This window comes from Pseudopodoces humilis, chromosome 14 (genome assembly GCF_049639895.1).
Source record: "Pseudopodoces humilis isolate 2021_Gansu_Grassland_sample_001 chromosome 14, ASM4963989v1, whole genome shotgun sequence".
NCBI classification, from domain to species: Eukaryota; Metazoa; Chordata; class Aves; order Passeriformes; family Paridae; genus Pseudopodoces; species Pseudopodoces humilis.
Genome location: NC_142213.1, coordinates 14485252 through 14502427, shown reverse-complemented (window position 1 = coordinate 14502427; position 17176 = coordinate 14485252). Strand labels below are relative to the sequence as shown.

The 17176-nt window shown below is 42.3% G+C and overlaps 1 protein-coding gene across 14 annotated transcripts in view; it reads right to left on the bottom strand.

The window, feature by feature from the left end:
* ZNF536 (zinc finger protein 536) overlaps positions 1–11968 on the bottom strand; it is a 340118-nt gene extending 328150 nt beyond the window's left edge. For 8 of the 14 annotated variants that reach the window (XM_088062361.1, XM_088062360.1, XM_088062363.1 and 5 more), the window contains exon 1: positions 1877–2005. The gene's annotated coding sequence lies outside the window, so the exon portion shown is untranslated. Of the gene's footprint in view, positions 1–1876; positions 2006–11145; positions 11220–11863 lie in introns of those variants that run through there. The other 6 variants (XM_088062370.1, XM_088062371.1, XM_088062366.1 and 3 more) reach the window with 5 other exon arrangements.
* Between the last annotated feature and the right edge of the window lie 5208 nt (positions 11969–17176).

The following is a 17176-nucleotide window of genomic DNA, read 5'->3' as shown; positions in this document are numbered from 1 at the left end:
TCAGGCCAGCCCTAGAAGAGCCTTTTGCTACTTAAACTGTAGAGCAAAATGGATTAAAATCCAAACTAACTCAACACTTGTGACAAGCACCTTTTTAAAAAGGATTTAAGAGTTTTGATGCAAAGGGTAATTGTCAGCCAATATTTTACTACTAGGATTTTATTATGGTTAACCTTCCAAGGATCTGACTTCATATATCCTCCACATGTGAGATTTCTATAGGTGCCAGCAGCAATAAAGGTTTTTAAGGGTTGCAGGCATATCCCCAGATTCACCTCACAGCATTAATAGATCAGAGAACAACTCAAAGTAGTTCTAAATTATGAAGACTGCCTAAACCAACTTACAACAGGTATTTACACACAGGTGGAAGGTCTAACCCCAAACCCTTGAGAGTCAAAAGCAAGGTGCTCATGATTTCCACGGACTTTAAACCAGCTGATAAGAAATAGTCAGGCTAGAATTTTTTGTAGTTTGTGACAGAGGGTAGTAGCAGTATCTTGTCTATACCTTGCAAGTATATATAAAAATAAAGTATAACCTTAAGATCAAATTAGAGCCTCACCATTGATGTGGTTTAGGTCTTGTAAAAATCTAAGTTCCACCAAAAATTGAAGACCAATAAAAATGTTTCCATGGTTCTTTTTTTAATCCCATTGAAAACAATTTTTCGTTGTAAACATTTTTGCTAGCCAAGCACTGCAGCATTGTGCAACTGCATGACAGCCAAAGAGAAACTGATGAAAAGCTGACTAGATTGATTTCATTTTTCCAACCAGAGTGAAATACGTAAAAGGAAATAACAAAATGGTGAAGTTATTTTTACATATAAAAAATGTCCACATTTAATAAACTCACATGGAAACTGCACAGCCAATGGTAATGCTTTTAAAATAGATCTACAGATCCCTTCAGTTCTGCATGGAAACAAAGGCAGGAGTGGGTTTCTGCAGCACCTTTCCCCTTGCTCAGGGAGCACAGAAACACCCTCTCTGCTGAGGTCAGACCTGAGCTTGCCCATTCCCTCTCCCCCCGTGACCTCCCAGTTTCTGTGCAGAAGTGTGGCAGGGGGTTACTACTGGAACTCAGAGCTATATTTATTCCCTTGGCTCCCATCCATCACTGTTGCAGAGCAGCCAGGAGGGGAACCAACCAATACAGCATGGATTCTGCCAGAGTTGTGCTGCCAGACAAGTTAAGAATGAAAGACAGAGGAAGCAGAAGCTATCAAAATGAGTATTTCTATCTCTAAGAAAAGAAGGATTTCCTCCCTTTGTGGATTCCCTCTTTACAGATTAAGACATTTCTTCTCTGCTTTTTAAGAGATCCTGACAGAGAAATCTGTCAGTTTCATGGATCTTCTACACCTCAGAGGAGGTTCTTCCTGCAAGAAGGAACAAGTGCAGTATCCCTTGCATCTCTCAGGCATTTGTTGGCATTTACACAGCATTTCTCTCCTCCTCCCAGTGCTCCCAGAGAGCCATCCACAGAAAGCTCTCTGCTGCACAAGGTGCGAGGCAGTACCAGGAGAAAGGGTTAATGTTTCACCCATTACACCTCCTAGAGCTACTCACTCGGTGTTCAAGGCCATGTAAGAATATTGTGTTCAAATGTATAATCCACCAAACAAAAATAATGGCAATAAAACTCCATTTCGAGATGAAAATTTTTGGGATTATAAAGATGCACTCCATCACCCACTGACATTTATAATAGCTGAATTGTGAGCTATGCAAGAAAGAATTTTTCAGTATCATAAACAATTTGAAGATTTTAGAATTTCCTTTTGTTCTCCTCTGGGACTAACCTGATACCTTTTGCAATTTTTCAAAAGGAAAAGCCAGCAAGACAACAGTAAGAATGTGAGACTGCTCACCCCATGTCACGCTCAGGAGCGCAGGCTGCGAGGCTCTGCAACAGAAACCAGTTGGATTCAGTCTCTCACATCACACTGGAGTGCCCAAGCCAAGAGTCAGTTCTCTTCTGACCCACTGAATAATTAAATGATTATTTAAATTGGAATAGCCTGAAGCAGGAACTTAAAAAGAAGAGCCAAAGTGTGTTTTTAAAGCACTCACCTGGGATGTGAGAAACTTGATTTGAAAAAGCTGATTCAAATCAGATAGAGAGGAACGATCTGAATCCAGCTCTCCAGTGACCCAGGTGCATTCCATAATCACCAGTTCATAATGAAGTGCAGAGATGCAACTCTTTCATTTTGAGCAGAAATTCAATTGTGGACCTGAGAAATCCTTCAAAGATGCAGCATGTTGATGCAAACTAATGAACTGGTATTTTTCAACTGCAATAAGAAAATGGCAGCTAGTTCTGGCCAGAAACTATACTCCTATATTTGGAAAGCCCTTAGCATGCCAAAGATACTACCAAACAGACAAAAGATGGAAATTCTAATCCAGAAGTTGTTGTGGGTTTCCTGTTGCTCATTTATCTCATAGCATGTCCATTTATGCAGGCACAGGCATAGAGCTTTGTGTGTTCAAGCAAAAAAAAAGGAAAGATGCTCGAACATTTGATCTTTAAAACAGTAAAGAATATTTCAAAATAGCTGAGCTATTTTAAGAAGCATTTTATGATAAAATCCAAAGGAGGGAGTAGTTAGAGCAGTGGAGGATTTTTAGCCTGTATTATGGTACTAATAATGATACTGGGTTAACTTCTACTAGTTATTTTATTAGCCCTGGGAGGAATGATACTCCTATGACAAAATCTCAATGAATCAATGAAGAGCAGTTACCTTATAAAGGTAATAAATAGTCCTTTTATTGCATGATTCAGTTTTGGGTTGCCTATTATCTTTGCAATTTTTTTTTAACTCAAAAAGTTGGATTCTTTTTTGTACATGAAATGATGAAAGGAAAAAAGTTTGATCAGGAAACAGTGGAGTTGCACATTCCACTTACAGTGAACTTAAGAATCACACAAGTTTAACCAGGTAAGAAAGGGAAGATCTAGCCACTAAGTCATTCCCAGACTGAAATAACAAAAGCAGAATTGGATCCTAGAAATCACATCAAAATCAATAAAAATTTTTCAAACTTTACGCACTTTCCTGTGAGAAGAGAGAGTCATAATTTTCCTCAAAATGCAGGATATATTCCAAAGAAATGAAGGCAAAAGTTACCTGAAGCAGCAATTTTCAAACTAGTGCTGCTTTCCAGTATTGACTCAACTCTGAGCATTTAACAACCTCAGAAGCCCCGGTATAGACTGGAACCCATAACAATGTCCATGCAAACCTTGGAGAAATAAAGGTATTTAATAAAAAAAAAAAAAACAAAAAAAAAACCACCATCTATATGTGAGTGGATTTTTTTTCAAAATATACCGTAAAATATTTTGATATGATTGAACTATGGCACACACGCCTATCAAAAATCCTTGGCCACTGGAGTAGAAGGCAGTTTCTACTTCTCTGGCCAATTACAAACTAATGCCAGAGAAGAAAATGTTTCTCCCTAATTCCCTTGATCAACACTTCACTGTCACATCATTCCCTTGAGTAAAACTGATCAAAACTAAAATGTTGCACTATCCTATGTTTTAAGATTTCTATGCACCCCTGAAGAAACAAGATGTAGGGAACAAGTTTTAGGAAACAAACATGAAAATTAAATGTAGCTCATCCATACAGAGCTATCAGAAGAAATGTTAGAAGAGGAACATCCAGCCTACCATGTTAGCATTTGTTAATAGAAACCTGGCTTTACACCTCCCTGCTTTCTTCACCCAAGCTCTCACATGTTCTTTCTCAAGAAACAAGCCTAGGTTTGCCTTGAACTCATTTACCCTTTCCTTGCTGACAATTTATTCCCCGTGTCCTTTGCATGAAGTAATTCTGTCTGAATTTCTTATTTACCCATGTTTCTCTAAATTTTAGGTTAAAGAGACCTATTTACATCTATCTGCATCTACCATTGGTATTCCAGTGATGAGATTGATGGTAACGACGTCTGCAAAATCTATGGAGGCCGACTTCTGAGAGTGAAATAAAACAACATTAATACTGCATGCCATCGTTTAGAAAAATACATTTAATGCTAGGATGGCAACCTAACACAGTGCTGCAGCATGGGTTACCAGGGCTAATTCCCAGATCAGCAGGGGCCAGGACTATGAAGGAGGCACAACACATAGCCCTGTTGTGACTGAGTAGACTGTGGTACTTGATAGCAACTCCTTTGTAGCATTGATGAGCTCAACAGGGCTCCCATCCTCCTCACAAAGAACAACAGTGACTGTGGCACAATATCCCAAAGGCATAAAAAAGGAGGAAAAGTTTCTAACAGCACTTATTGAAAAAAAATAAAAAATAAAAAAGGCAATGTAAACAAACTATAATAAAATTCACATAAGGCTGAAACAAACTTGTCCTACCAGGAAGAATCAGGACAGCCCTGTACCCCTTTGCACCACGCCACCCTGAGCCTCCTAAGGCTGATAACAGGGAACCCTCCCCAGGACTTCCCAGGCTGTCCCAAGGCACAGTAGCAGCCACAGGTGGTCCCGTAGTGGCCCCTGCCACCAACCTCCCCTGCACCCCTCATGGGAGTGAAAGTCAGCTCACACTCTCCTTTTTCTTTCCCTTTCAGGCTTCTCCCCTTCACAAAACTGAGACAGGGCCAAATTTTCCCAAGCAGCCTTTCCCTGGCACTGTGGTACCCGCTTGGGATAACCCCTGCCTAATCTTCCCCGGCTTCCACCCTCCTGGCAAGCACTCGCTCCCTCTGGGAGCCCAGGATTCCTGCAGCTGGACTGCTCAGCACTGCTGCAAGAAAAACGAGCTGCTGGTTCGAAGAAGCTCTGCTGCTTGCCCCATGCCATGGGAATGAAGCCACAATCGTTATTTTCAGGCACTGCTACCTGCAGATCTGTCTGTTAATGTCCTACCAGGATCGGCAGCGCTGCTTTTTTCATAACATGGCAAATTCTTGTAAGGAATTACCTAATTCTGCTTTTGGTTTGTGAGTCTCAAATTCTGCAATGCACAATGAAGGAAAGATCAGATATTGAGGTTCCTGTGGCTATTTTAGTTCTGTTTTCGTCCTCTGTGTTTAAGAGACAGTCAGATTATAACAAAATTGTTTGTCTTTAATATAGTTCATCTTGACCCAATGAACCCATCTCTTTAGAAAACAATCTCTCATGGAGTATTTAGATTAAGACCTGTAAAAAACACTGACTTCAAAATACTTTCAAGGACCCGTCTTACAATTTTTAAAAAACACTGACAACTAGGCTAATTATAATTACTCCTCTATAATTCTTTTGCCTTTTTGATACATCTGGTTATCTAGTAAGATGCACCTGAAAATTAGAGCAAATTTAAATTTAAGGGAAAGGTGCCAAATTCAGAATACTGGGAGAATCCTACTTGTGGGAGCATATTTACTGACAGCTTTGGTGCAGCTGGGCAGAGGCAACCCAAATCCTCCCTCGCTACCCTATTCCCCTGCCTCTTTCCTGATCTGGATCTCTTCTGTCCCTGAAAAGATGCTTCAAATCTCTCCCTCAGCGCTTGGCTTCGTTGCTTAACCTGCCAATATGAGTGAAAATGTCATAGCAGATATTGTGATCCACTCAGATTTAGACAGAGGCTCCACGGTTATTTCACATTAAACATCTATCAGATCATTACAATTTTCTCTTGTTTCTAGCCAAGGGCAGATTCTGATCAGTGGCTTCGTCCGAGAAAGTTCACACTCCGTATTCAGCCACACAACTGCAACTTAGAACCACACAGCTGTACAATAACCCTGAGATCAGCCAGTTAAGCATCAGAATTATTTTACTTTTACATATTTTCTTTCAGTAGCTCATCCTTTTTTTTTTTCCTTTTCCACGAATATCTGTGCCTGGAGTTTCTTCACTAGAGAAATTTGGATTTCCATCTACAGTTGCCAGAAATAAGTTTATTCATGTTTCTATAAAAAAAAAAGAGTATGCATTCTATTTTTTCATCTCTCTGTTGTCTTTCCCTGAATCCAAATTGCTTGCAACTCAGAAAAATGCAAGGTATGAAAGAGAGGATAGAAAAATAGTTTTCCAAGATCACGCTGTTTTCAGCATTTTGAAGAGCTGATATACATCTCTTCAGGTATCTGAGAGAAATTCAGAGATAAAAATTTAGATTTGCTTACAGTCTTATTAAAGTACACTAAATCAGATGATTAAAAGTCTTTAATTGTCCACACTCAAACTAGAAAAATAAATCTATCTATGGCTTTAGTTCCCATTTTCATAAAATTCATATAAATCATGTCTTTTTTTTTTTTAGTCAAGGCACTCTAAAAACACCTGTGCAATTCAAAGTCAACTTTAAGCAAAAATCAACATTTGGAAAAATTACTTCTTACTGATTTCCCTACACTTGATGAAACTTGTGCTTCCCAGGGAATAAGTACAGCCCATTTTAATGGACTAGTGGATTTTCTACATCAGTTCTAATGCAAATCTCTTTGGTCACCTAAGGCTGCATGGTGGGTAAACAACCTAATGTGTCAGCTTTCTGTACTGAAGATCACAATTTCTGATCTCAGCACTGTCTTCATTGCTGCAAGCAAAACAGTGGTACTGATGTTGCAACTTACAGGCTACTCTCTTCTGATAATGAATGGGTTGGGTTATTGGCCTCTGGCATGGACAAAAATATGACAATCAGCCTCTTCATTATATAAAAGTCTACAGTGAAGACAGTGCCAGACAACTTGCTGAGTATTAGAGCTTAAATATGTTCAGAAGTCAAAAAGCCCGTAGAACAATTCTTTTTTCTTCTTTTCCATTAATAAAGACATAGTCAATTTATCAAAAGAGTTTTAATACAGTGTTTCCATCATAGCAACTTGTGTCTTCAGGAAATCATTTGCAAAACACAGCTTTAGCATGAAAATACTTCACATTCATTCCCTGCAAAAGTAACAGAGAAGCTGACCTTTCTTACATCTGCAGTTGTTAATTGTCATCATCGTAACAGCACATGAAAACAAAGTTTAAGTCACTGGCACTTTAAAAAACCCATCATATTAAATCTCATTTACCTGCAGGAATAGAAATTCAGAGTCAGGAGCAAAATCTGAAGACAGAGCAGACATGAGAATGTGCACCCAGTCGCAGGGTTTAGCAACTGTACCGAGACTCTTCTAGTGCACGTTCTGAAACAGCAATCGAATCTCTCAGCACTTGGTACCAAACTGGAAACATTTTTCTTCCACAACATTCTGAAAACTTTAAACAACTCATTTATGATCCTTTTCTTATGAAGATTAACAGCACATCCACTAGAAGATTAATTTAAAATATTTTTTTTTAAAAAAAAGGAGAACAGAAAGGGTAAAACAGACCAGACTAGGACAAACAACTCAAGCTATTTACAAATATTTTTATAATGACTAGAAATCATAGAGCCCTCTTTAACTGTCTGACTTAAAAAACAATAACAAAAAAAAAAAACCAAACAAGCCAAAAAATGCATCATCTGTTGACTGAACACAGGGCCTGATTTTCAAAGCTGCTGAGCACCCACAACTCCATCTGAAGTCAGTGGAAGTGATGAATGCTCAGCAACCCTGCAAATCAGGCCCAAACTGTCCAGAGGTTTGCTAGCAGCCTAATAGAAGTGGTGTTTAGAGTAGGGGGTTTGTTGCAGAATTGAGGAGGTTCAAAGTAATCTGTCAAAGAAGTGCTGCTACATTCATGAGTCGTAAAGCTAGCTGGCTCCCAGCTATGGGAAAAAAGTTAATTCATAGGGCTCATAGGGCTTGCATTTGTCAAGGAGCAGGACGTCAATGCTATCATTATCAGGCAAATCAGCCAGGCGTTTAATGGTAGAATCAGGAGACATTTGCTCTCCACTATCAGAATGACATCATAACTAAAGCAGCCTTCGGGAGGGGGGAGAGCCGGGGCAAGGCTTGGGCTGCACGCAGACTTTGCACTTCTGCCCGGCCCGCCCCACCGACGGCTGCTCCCCTTCCCCACGAGGCAACTTCCAGCTCCCAGCTGCCCTCCCTCCACAACTTTCCCTCGCAGCATCCGAAACACCAGCATCTGCTTTTGCAAAATACTTCTAAACCTGCCCGATCCAAAACTGCAATATTGCAAGCCAGCCACTCGGTTAGGAGGGGATGGGGTTTGCACAGAAGCAACAAATTCACTCTAAAAATTGCTGATATTTTTAATTACTTCAGTCATCTTCATCCTCAGTCAAATGGGGGGGTACACGTACGTTAAAAAAGCTAGTTGACTCTCTGATTTAAGAAGGAACAGCTTAGATAACTTAGTTGATTTTTAAGCATACACAAACACATACACAAACAATATTTGAATATTCTGACATATTTAGTGACGATCTATTCAATGACCAGAAATATAACAGCAATACACATTTCCTTTCCACAGTAGCCGTAATTATACAAGTCAAAAAGCACAAATTACAAATTGTTAATCTATTTTCTTTAAAAATATCACTACAGGTACACAGGCATGGTACAAAAGCCTCACCTTGTATAACAACTGTGAGGGAAAAAGTTATGAAAGCAGACAGAAAACCTAAAATCCCTGAGGCTACAAAAAAATCCCGCTATTGAGAAATAACCCAAGAGACCACATAGGGAATGTACAGCTTTCAGAAGCACTTCTCATCTTATTTGCACTTAACCTATTGATGTACTTATGCAGGTCACTTACTTTTCGGATATGTTTGAACCCTTTATAATCATGCAGATCGCCGCGGTTTTCACTTGGGCTTTTGTTTTTTGGTTTTGTTTGGGTTTTTGCAAACAAGTTTCATTTAAAAAAGATCCAATTATGCAAATCTGCTCCCGGATAGGTAGTGAATATTCAATATGATGGTGATACTGTAATAGTTCAATGCAACGCACTGTACTGGACAGATTTATGAGGCAACGTCACTACTACGCTCTGGTCCTCGCTGAAGCATCTTGAAGTTAATTAAAGCTGCAATGTCCACTTTTCCAGCCACCCTCCTCATTCAGGTTTACTATTTCAACATCAAACCACCGAGGGGGCCTCCCCCCTCTCTCCGTACATTTAAGCAGCCTTCCACAGTCAATGAACAATGAACAAAGATTTGAGCGATAGGAGGGGGGGGGGGGGGGAGAGAGAGAGAAGAAATCTCCACAAGAATAATCAAATCCGGTTTAAACAAGTAAAAATATAGTTTCTAATATTAAACTAGAAAAGAAAACATTCTTCTCCAAGCGAACGTGCAGAGGCGCTTAGCCAACCCCTTCAGAAAGGGTCTAAAAGCAGCCAGTCCTTTTTATTTCGAGCAGTGAATGAGCCCAAACAAGGCTTCTAAACTTAATTATGACACTTAAAATAGTCTTTTTCCACAGAAGCGGGCGGCTCGCCGCCGCTATCTGTATCAGCCGGGCACATCAGCTCAGCAAACACGGCCCCTGTTGGATTTATTTTAAACTGCACGGGGGGGCGGGGGGCGGCGAGGGAATGCACAGCCCCGCAGAGCGCTCCCGCCGCGGGCGGCCGGGCAGCCGCGCCCCGCGCCCGCCCCTGCCCCGCGCCCGCGGAGCGCCGCGCCCGCACCGCGCCCCGCACCGCCGCTGCCCGGCCCGGCGGCGGCCCGAGCGCCAACCGAGGCATCTGACAAATCACGTCCCCGCCTCGACACTGTATCAGCCGCGGCCACATCCGCCGCACGCACCCCGAAACAATGCCCGCCGCGCAGGCAGGCGGCGGCCGGAGCCCTCCCCGCCGCGCCCGCCGCACCCGCGGCCGGACCGTGCCCCCCGCCCCGCCGGGGCACGCCGGCAACTAACTTTTCGGATGGAGCCCGTGCGAGCCGCCCCGCGGGAGCCGCGGACCCTCCGATAAACAGCATAAATCTTCGCGACCTTTTATTTTGCGTTGAAGTTCACAGGCGGCAGCGCTCCCCCAGCTCCTCTCTCTCTCACACACACACACACACACACATACACACATATATATTAATTATTTGCAAAACTGCAACAGATGGGCGCATTAAAATCTGGATTCTTTCCTACACAGCCTCAAAGAATCTCTCCTTCCTCCCCCCCTGCCGCTAATCCCGCCGCCGGCCCGGTGCCCCCCGCCTCCCGGCCGCGCAGCCCCCGCTCCGGGAGCGGGGCCGCTGCCCCGCGCAGGCAGCGGCGCCCCCGCGGCCCTTCCGCGCACGGCGCGCCGCCGGGAAGGTGATGCTCCCCCCTCCCCGCCGGGGATTGCCATTTAAGTTTCCTCCTTAACCTGTTACTTTCTCCGGGCGCTGACAAAAGCCCCGGCGGCGGGCTGGCAGGTGCCTCCCCGCTCCCCGCGGCGCCGCCGGGCGCGCTCCGCTCCCCCCGAAAGGGCTGAGACCTGGCCTGACATTTAGTGCCTACTTGAATGTCACAACGCTCCTCGCAGCATTATGCACGGCTCCTATTCATAAGAGGTCGATTAGAGCACAAAATGGCAGGTCTCTTAGGCACTTGAATCTCACAAGTTTGACACATGGTATGCATCAGCTAACTTTGATTAAAAAAAAAAAAAAAAAAAAAAAATGAGAGGGGGGGAGTTTACAAATTACACCACGATTAGCGGGGATCCTAACGGGGGAGGGAGGGAAGAAAGGGGGGGCCCGCGTTTAAAGTCACTTCAGCAAAGTTTGCTCCGCAGCAACCCTTTAAAACAAAAAGTTTCTGGGCAAGTTAAGGGCAGGGTCGGTGCGGGCTGGGGCCGGCGGCGGGCGGCCCCCGGGCAGCGCTGCGGCCGCCGCCGGCACTCGCCTCCCCTCGCCTCGCCCGCCCGCTCCTTTTTTGTAAAGTAACGGTTTTAAAAGAAACGAGAGAGAAAGAGGAAAAACGTAGGGTTTTCTTCAGGCTAAGTTCTATAGCGCCATTCAATGGCTTCTCCGCTCCTTTCATTATTTTCTGCTTTTCCCCTGACAGCCCTGCTTGCAAACGTCACTGCTATGGATATTTAATTATACTGTATTTTTTTAATCACGGTGGAAAACGCAGGCCCCATTGCGATGATTAAAAAGAAATAAAACACAAAAACATACTCCGGACTGACTTTGGAGCCTCTTTGATGGCTTACGGGAGCCTCCCGGATCCTCAAAAACCCCCTTTTTACCTTTGTCTTTCTTACCTTAAAATTTAAAGCAAAGCGTAGAAGAAACTCCCGCACGTAAACGGAGCGTTGTAAAAGATTGTGTTCAATGAATAATGAAGCATGTCCACATGATTGACTTGATCATTTTCTTGTGCGGAGGGGGAAAAGTGCGGCGCGGGGCTGCCGCGGCCGCCCGCTCCGGGTAGCCCTCCCAACTGCTTCCAGCACATCCCGAGCAAAGAGCGCTTTATTTTAATCTGTCTCTTTTCAGAATAACCCCCTTCATTGATACTGATCACCCAACATCACAAGACATCCCCATCTCTCAGCGTGGACTCCCCCTATCTGGTAGGTGAAATGCATTGTACCATTAAAAAAGCACTCCATTGTCGTCTTGGCATAATTCACAGCAACTAGATAGGTCTTGCGGCATTTAGCTTTGATGAGCCAAAAGCTGAACCCTTGATATAATAATCTACAAAGAATGGTCTGTGATCGTCCATTTTTTCTCCCTGTCTAGCAACTAAGAAACCATTTAACACGGCGCAGCTTGGTCGTGACCTTGAGCGCGTGTAAACACCCCGAGGAGCCCGCTCCGCTCCGCAGCCCCCCGGCCAGCGCCGCTGCCCGCGCCCCGCGCAGCCCCCGCGCCCGCGCAGCCCCCGCGCCCGCGCCCCGCCGGCCCTGCCCGCGCCCCGCAAACCCCGCCGAGCCCCCGGGGGCAGCGCCGGGCTCCACAAAGCGCCCTTCTTACCTGCTCCCGAAACTATGCAAAGTCTGTTTCTCCGAAAAAAAAAAAAAAAAAAAAAACAAAAAAACTCCCGGGGAAACCTTGGCGGACAGGGGGACCGGAGCATCAGTCACCGCTCCGGCGTTTAAGAGAAGTAATCAGCGATAAAGTGACGTTGATCTGCACTGTAACCTTGTGGCGTATTTAATGTAAATAAGCCAGTTATGTTGCCAATCGCATGCATACAAACACATAAAGGTCCTCAGCGTTGCATTTTGATTCTTTCCATTAGAGCCGACTTTATTTACATACACTATTTAGGGGATCATGATAATTCTAAAACAATACTAGTGCCAAATGATTATGAAAATATGATTTTAATTAATCACGTAGTAGGCAAGGAAATTAGCATACGGTAATTAAACTTAGAGAAAAACGTCATGGAGGTTCTCTGCCTTATGGGTTCGGAATAATCATTAAACGATGGGTTTTCAGGACTTAATTATCAAACAAATAACTTTTTTAAAGCAACTTTACACGGTTTATCCGCAGGGCAACGATTTAGTAAATAATATATAACCAAGCAAACAAGGTGCAAATGTGACTGGTGAAATAGGTTGTGTTTCTACAAAGCAGAAGGGGGGGGGGGGGAAGCTGAATAATGCAATTATGGATTCTGTGTCCCATAGTTGACAAAAGCATGGTGCCTCAATAGACTCTTTGTTATGGGATTATATAATGATTGTGGTGTAATTATGGGAAAAAAGATTTAGTAATAATAAAAAGTATCAAAATACACCAATGAGCAGCTTGTTTTAAAGAAAAGGCTTGCATGTGACATTAGGGGCATGTTAATAACAAAAAGCCAGGATCCGAAAGGGTTGACAAATAAAAAAGACTGTGATGCGCATGATTAAGAAGCGATGGAGACAGATTGATTATTCAAAATGCCGAGCCACAGGGACACTTAAAACATTGATTCAGGTAAGACTAGTTTCATCTTGACTGAAATGAGTTCCCTGAAGATGACTGGCATACATTTTAAATCAGTTTACTACATAAAAAGCATAACATCACAAGCTGAAACCTTCTAGTTAAAATAGGAGTCCATGAGAAAAAAAAAAAAAAAGTTTATGTTTGTGGCAGTTCCCAGAGGGACTATGGAATTGCAGAGGAAGGGGTATAGATTAATTAGCTCTTCCTAAACACTGGACTTAAATGTGCCCATCTTTTATAATCCTCAGCCTCTGTTTCTGGAGTCTGTGGTCCAATCCCACTCCTGCAGGTTATGGGGGCGATATTAATAACCCTAAAGATACAATAGGACTTTTTTTTTTTTCCTAGAACTACAGTGAATTAACTTTCTATAATAACTGAAAAATTAGAGACATTTTTTCCAATTGGTATTTGAAGTTTATAAATAGTTGTTCAGAGCTAGTCAACATTGTTAAAAAAAAAAAAAAAAAAAAAAAGATTCCCATGCCTATACGAAAAAGTTTAGGAATTCACTCTGCATTTTCCAATTTGATGTGTCTGAAATTCTCTTTGAACAAATTCCAAAATACAAGTTTTTTCTATAGAAATTAGCATAGCAATCACATCAATAATATCACTATCTCTATGGGAATGATAACTGGAGCAGTGGGGGTGTTCTTTATTTCAATTCTTCGTGGATCAACTGATTATATTCTGTCTTCTTTTGAACTTGTTATTGTAAGTCAAGTGATTCTTTATAAGTGACAGCCCTGACAAAGAGACGAGGATGGGAAAGCAGGTCGAAAGGAAGTCGCCATATGGACTTTAAAAAAGGCACTTTTTAAACAAGATAATGGGGAAATGGATGTTGCCTTTTAACCCTGTCAAGGCTGAACATTATTAGCAGTCTCATAAAAGAATGAGCTATACCTTTTTTAAAAAATATCAGATTTCACCTTAGGATTTCTGTGACCTAGGGCTGCATAAAACAAACCACATAGGAGGGGATGGCATTTCAGGGGCAGGGGCCAAATCAAGTACCTGGAATCAGCAACAGACAGGAGATGTCAGAGTACTGCACAAAGAGTTACAGAAGAATGAGAACTCAGGAAAATCCCATGGTTCTTTTTCCTGAGACAAAGATAAGAATATTGACTAGAGACAGGTGAAACAGCAACTGACAGCAGAGGAGCTTGAGACATCTAACTGGGATTTCCTGTTCCTCTGGAGTAAATGCATGATGCTCATTTAGAAACAACAATTTGAGTGAAAATAAGCATGAACATGAGGGCTTTGACTCTGATCTTCACAGAAATTCAAATATTTCTCCTTCTCTTTCTGTTCTGGAGGGAAAAAGAATTTCCCTCCAGAAACTTTCAAGTGGACAAAGATTAAGAACCATCTCCCAGGAAACTGAGATTAGGTATGAGGGCAGTGCGGTGGTCCAGCACTAGTGAATCACCAATCAAATTTACTTTTTTTTTTGTTTGCTTTGTTTTTTTGTTTTTGGTGGTTTTTTTTTGGTTTTTTTTGTTGTTTTGGTTTTTTTTTCAGTTGAGTGGTCCAGATGATCCTCCAACTCAACTCTACAGGAAGAAAATGTCAAATTCTTCTCAAAATCTGGAAGAGCAGGACTACTACTTGCAGGCAGAGGTGCTGTCAAGGGAGGATTCTGTTAACAAGGCTGATCAAAACTGAACTGCCCAGCACCTCATAGATGTGGTTATTTGGGCTGGGATGGCCCAAAGTTGACCACAAAGAGATAATGTAGATCCATGAGCTCACTGCATCCTGAGACAAGAGACCTCCTCATTTTATTGAGACAATGACAGGCTCCAGCACCTAAGCAATGACTACTGGTTAGCTGGGGTTCAGAAGTTCTCAGATCTGAGCTCAGGGAGAGTTTGCTCCAACATCTCTCAGAATTCACAGCACTCTCAGGCACCATCAGCACTTCTGTAGTTCCCCCCCATATTCCTTCCTATTTCTCCCCATTTTTCAGTGCTATTCCTTTCTCCTTTTATTGCATCCAGGGAAAGATCTTTTCTCTTCAAAGCCTTTGTGTGCTCTCAACTGTCCTTAGCTACTGCTCCAACTTCTTTGGTTGGTTGTACTCCTTTCTGTGCCTCCTCCAGGAATGGGCAGGAGTACTTTTCAAAACAAGATAAGAACTCTGTATACAGAGCACAGAGAGAAAGATCACAGGAGATGTACACTGTGTGTCTTACTCTGCAAAGCTCTTGCCCTGCCTTAGAGCACAGTGGGCACCTTCTCAGGGGGGAAAAGCTATCAGCTACAAACTTGTCAAACTTTAAAAAGGAGAACTGAAAGCTTAGTTCCTCAGCCAGGCAACATTACCTTTCACCATGATTTTTACCTTTGTGGAAAGACAGCCTTCTGGAAGATCTCATTTCAGACAGAAGTAAATAACAGGGGAGAATATCCCAAGTCTCCTCAAGTTTGATGAGTCCAACAAAAGTCCAGGTTGGAGGAGTAATTTATGAGGCTTTACACAGGAAAGTAGCAAAAGACAAACTGGTCGTACAGCAATTTACACAATGGGTGGGGGAGAAACATTATCTTTATATATTTAAATATTTATAAGTTGTTTGCTTTATAAGGAAGGACCATGGAATAATCCTGCCTTTGTTCTTAAAAAGTGTGATCAGCATTTTCTTCTTAAAGAGAGGTGATAAGCAACTGGCTGTTCTTTTAACAAAGGCTGAAGAAGCCCATTCAAAGCTTAATGCCTGTAGGAGGGGGTCCCTTCTCCAAGAGCAGAACATCAGTTCTTTAATATTGATACAGAAAGGCACATAAAGGAAATCATCCAATAGCAGCAGCTTTAAATAAGGGATTTCAGAAAACTTGCATTAAATGTTTCAGCAAACTCTGGAACAGGTGGTGAGATCTACATGGCAATCTGAGCCAGTGAAAACACAAGTCAGCCAGCAAGAAAGTTGCTGAAGCATGGTTCAAGATGACATAAATAAAACAGTCTCATAGGAAAAAAAAGGGAAAAGCCTTTCAAAATTCCTGTTACAAACACTGGGGTTTCCTGGGCAGAACCCCAGCAAACTGACAAGGTGGGTGGAGGTTTTCCCAGTGGTACAGATTTTAGGAAAACTTCTTGGTAAAGGGTCTCTGAGGTCCCAGCTTTCAAAAGAGAATAGAGGCAGAACCCGTTTGAGAACAAGCTGTCTATTTCCCAGGGGCCATGACCAAAATAAATATCTCTTTATAGATTCAACCAACCAAGATCGTACTCATCATCATCACAGGGTCAAGATAATCAGAATCTGTAAAAAATTGGGAGATTTTAGGAGATAAATCCACATCCTCAATATAGTAGTCAACTACCATTGAGCCTGACATCACAGACAACTTGTGTGGGTCAGCTTAAAGGAGATACTAAGGTCAGGAGCCTATGTTGGCCACTTATTTGTGATAAAGTCATTACAAAAATTCATCAAATCACAGCCACCAGGAAATGATCCAAATGAAAGTACAAAATGGACATCAGGAAGAAATGCAACAGAAGCAGCATCTAAAGCCAGGTCACTGTGGAGGTGCAGCTCCCTCTCACAGCACTGACTGCAAAACTGCAATGAAGAGAAGTCCTTCAAGGTACTATGGACTGACAGACTGATACATGGCTTCACAGCTTTCTGTGGACAAAAGTGGTCACCTTGGTGTTTTTTAGAACATTAGGAACTGAGTAAAAAGGTAATAAAGAAAAAAAAATTCCCTTAAGTGAAAGATGCTTTTTACATTAAAGAGTGAACAATGTTCTCAATAGATCCACCTAGTGGAATCGAGCAAATTCTGCTTCCAGAACAAAGGCACAGCATTTATAAACCCATGCAGGACATACTTCTGTGCCCATCTTCCATTCAGCACAACAGGGGCTCCCATACCCTCCGAGACAGCTAGAGTGAAAGCTGCAGTAAGTCTCAGTACAAGCATAATGTAGAAGATCAGGAGACAACTGTTGCTTCAGGATTTAAACTTTAACATTTAAATTTATGTGGAATTGGTATAGCAGGTCTCCTTCTCCAGCTGTAATCATCAGGAATTATGGTTGATCAAGAGGAGAAAGTGCTGGGAAAAATATCCAAAAGAATAGCTGAACTTCAACTTAAAGTGCATTACCACTGGCTTAGCTCTTGTAGCAAATTCACATCGAGCCTGTTCTCAGTCTGTCAGAGCTCTTCAGGAGCTATTTAAAGGAGAAGGTAAGATCTTACCTCTGAGGTAAGATGCCAGAATAATTTTTTGGGTAAGCATTTCTTCTAAGTCAACTATTCTAACCAATATCCCACTTTTCAACAGTTTCCTTGAACTTTTCCCATTTCTTTCCAT